Source organism: Myodes glareolus, chromosome 15 (genome assembly GCF_982192425.1).
Source record: "Myodes glareolus chromosome 15, mMyoGla1.1, whole genome shotgun sequence".
In the NCBI taxonomy this organism is placed as follows: Eukaryota; Metazoa; Chordata; class Mammalia; order Rodentia; family Cricetidae; genus Myodes; species Myodes glareolus.
This window is the reverse complement of record NC_142040.1, coordinates 46468267-46472173: the sequence shown is the minus strand read 5'-3', so window position 1 is coordinate 46472173 and position 3907 is coordinate 46468267. Positions and strand designations below refer to the sequence as shown.

At 41.5% G+C, this 3907-nt stretch overlaps 1 pseudogene; it reads right to left on the bottom strand.

The window, feature by feature from the left end:
* Nucleotides 1-379: 379 nt before the first annotated feature.
* On the bottom strand, nt 380-3411 carry LOC146891576 (transmembrane 9 superfamily member 3 pseudogene; annotated as a pseudogene).
* Between the last annotated feature and the right edge of the window lie 496 nt (nt 3412-3907).

The following is a 3907-nucleotide window of genomic DNA, read 5'->3' as shown; positions in this document are numbered from 1 at the left end:
GAAACACTTCATGCTAAAAAGATTTCTATTCATGGAATTTTAGCATCCCTCTTTCCCATAAATTTTATTTTCTTAGAGCAAATGTTTTAAATAAGCTACTTTTCCTCTTTACTGAAGCGAGCTGATCTTTTTCACCTTTAATGAGTTAATTTGGGGACGATTAGCCATGTACTGTAGTAACACTTGCAGTATAAAATCCAAGCATTTGCTGTGAACAGCTGGAGAAAGCAGTCAGCAAGAAATCAGGGTTACTTCAACCCTCTGTGAAAGAGCCCCAGAAAGTACTCTGTGCTGAGTCCAAGTCTCTTCCTGTGGTCATTTTTCTTTTCTGTGCAAGTTCTGCCTTCATGAAAGAACCTGATCCGAGGTTCCAGGTTGTCTAGTGTCCCTCGTCAATTCTCATGTTAGTATAGCTTTTTCTGACAAAAGAAAGTGTTCCCATATGACCAATTACTCCACACATTATCCTCCAGACTATTCTAAATGAATTCTAAATTCATATTCATAGTAAAATAACGTTTAAAATGAGTAAAAATCTTTGTTTTGAAAAAAATAATAGTTCGAGGAATATGTGTAAACATAGACTTCAGTAGATGCAGCAGAAAGAAAACTTGCCCATTGCCACCTAGAATCCTCTGCTTTAGCAGGAAGAATGTGCACCTGGGGGTCACACAGACGGTCGCAATGCACAGGACAACCAATACCAGCATCACAAAGCCATAGACATAGCAGATCTTATACTCAGAAAGATGTGAAGATGAAATACATTTTAATAAAGATTGAACCAAAAAGTAAAAATTTCTCCCAGGCAAACACTAGCTACAGGTTCCATAATCCATTTTTTGTCCAGGAAAGAAGGAGGCAAATGTATTAACACAGGGACGAGGAAAGCTGGGAGGACCTGACAGATTTCACCCACATACTTAGAGGAAGAATAACAAAAAAACAAATGTCACAAACAACCATGATTGTTCCAAAAGGAATAGCCATCGAGACATGATAATAAATGACTATAAACTTATGAAGAAGGCAGTGTCACACACTGTAGCTGGGATAAGGACCCCCCAGTAAACATCTCTGTTATCTATCTCCCTCCTCCTTGTCTAGCGTACCGACTGCCTCAAAATACTCATTCATGGGAGATGTAGCAGCATAGACAAATATGACTGAACTGAGAATCAGTCTCCTCTACATAAATTATCACAGCCACAAGGAAAAACACAACAAATATCTGACATCCAGAACTAATGAGAAAAGACAATATTAGAGGGTGACTTGAAGTCTAAGTACATTTCCACGTTCCTGTTTCCATCCACACCCATCTCCTAGGTCTCGATCTATGTCGTCCATTTTTCCTTCTTTACTATATCCAGGGTATCTTTTTTAAAAGTTCTCGTTAAGAGTATTAAAATTGCCAGACGTTGGTAGTGCACTCCTTTAATCCCAGCACTCGGGGGGCAGAGAAAAGAAAATTTTTGTGAGTTCGAGGCCACCCTGATCTACAGATAGAGTTCCTGGACAGTCAGGGCTACACAAGAAACCCTATCTCAAAAAATCAAAAGCAAAAAAAAAATTATTAAAATTAACCCATTAAGAAGATCACCTGCACGAAGGAATTGAAAATAGAGAACTAATAAATCCTGTTTTGAAAAAAGGATGGATCAATCAAGATACCTGTCAAATCGGTTGTCGAATTTTACATCTTTTTTCCCATTTTGCTGAATATGGCAGCTGTATATTAGCACTCAGTTTCCCCTTGCCTTCACTAGATAGTTTAACATCAACAATTCAATCTCCATTAAAAAACTATTTTTAAGTTTTTTATAGGTCCAAAGATAGCAACTGTCACCATTTTCATCTGCTTCACCAACAATAGCCCATGTTGGTAATTGATGTATGTACAACCACAACTGCTATTGTTGTCATTTGATTTATTGAGACAGGGTTTCTCTGTGTTGCCTTGACTGTCCTGAAACTCACTCTGTAGACCACGCTGGCATTGAACATCTGTCTGCCTCTGCTGGGATTAAGGCATACACCACCACACCTAGCTCACCAGTACTATTTTTGATAAAATGTACAAACCTAAATCAGCTCCACAGTATTACATCTCACCATCATCTTTAAATTTAATATCCAGGCCACTGAATTCCAATTCAACTCCTTGAACTACTCCCGGTGTCTTGGTAATGACTGATCTTATTTTTTGACTCCACACAAAATGGAAGTGAAAGGGGTTCTTGGTGATTGTGGTAGGGTCCAGCAGTATTCGGCCATAAATTACCACACCACAGGACCTCCATTCTTCTCTGTGGGTGAAAGTAGTTCCACTGGGCTTATAAAACATTCCTTCTTTGTCCATTCCTCCATTTATGTGATAGCCAGGTTGGCTCCATCACTCAGCTGTTGTGAACAGGGCTGAAAAAAAAAATAGATGTGCAAGTTTCTCTAGGATATGCTGACTCAGAGTTTAGAGGTAAACACAAATAAGTGATAAGGTAGGGACCGATGAAGCTCTCTTTAGTTTTTGTGAAGCTCCTTCCCTTCAACCCATACTTTGGCCAGAGTAGCTTACATCCTCACCAACAATCTACAAGGGTCCTGGTTCTCCACAGCCCCTTCTCTAAACCTCACCATTGTTTGTTCTCCTTTGTTTTCTTGATGACCTCCACTGCCATTCTGACTGGGATATGATGGAATCTGAGTGTCAGTGCCTGCTCAGATGACTAGCGAGAATGAACACTTCCCCCATGCCCAACGGCATTTGCCCTTCAGACTCAGAGAACTGACTGTTCGCTTTGTCAGGCCTTTGTTGGTTTGGAGATTTGGTGTTTTCTTCTTTAAAATTCTGGGTTCTTAGTATCTTCTAGACAGGAATCCTCTGCCAGACGAAGGGCTAGCAAAAAATATTCTCTTCAGTTCTGTGGGTACTTGACAAACATATCTCTCCCTTTGCTGGGCCTAGGATTTTCGTTTTAATGACATACATTTGCCAGACGGTGGCACCATTTCCTCAGTCCTATTCAGAAAGAGCTTGCCCATGAGGAAGGATATCGTGTCCTGTTTGGGCTACTTCTTCTTCAAGCTCTAGCGCTTTGGGTAGAATAGAATGGTCTTGGAACCATTTGAACTGGTATTTCTACAGGGTGAGAGAGAGAGAGCATTATTTAATTGCATTCTACCTATGGCCATCAAATGTTCCAAGGAACGTTTGTTGAAGGGATTGTCTGTCTTTTCTCAGAAGCATATTTTCATCTGCATCTTGGTGAAAACTTCGGTGTCTCTGAATGCACGCCGTTACAATGTCATCCATCGACCCACGTACCTGGACATCAGCAAACTGAATGCTGTTTCTGTTACTGAATATCACTGATAGTATCGAAAGTCTGGTGTTGGTGACACAGCCTTCATCGCGTTTACAAGAAAGGCGCTGGCTATCAAGACTTTTTTGAGGTTCCCCGTGAATTGAGATTTTTTAATAAAATTTCCAGAGAGTTGGCTGGGTAGTTGTGTCTGGCCTGATAGTCACTGCTCTGAACTGATGGATTGGCCTGGAATTTGCAGGCCCCACCCCCTATCCATGCAGGTAGGGTGCTAGGATTGCAGGTCTACAACATCACACACAAGAACACTATGGACCTAACATTCTTAAGCATACGATTGAACAAACGTTGGCCAAAGACACAAGAGGCACTTGCTGATGTCTGGGCGCTTCAAAGAGCCAATGGAGCTGATTTCTCTCTGCAATGACCTCCCGTGGCTCTTGGGCTGTGACTGTGAATTTCCCGAGTTTTCTAAGCCTAGGCAGTGCACTTCCCCTTGAAGGCAAGCGCTTTTTTGGGGGGGTGGGGGCATCTGGGCCCCAGCACAGCTTGGAGTTGGAGGTCAACAACTCGGCTGCTTCTGG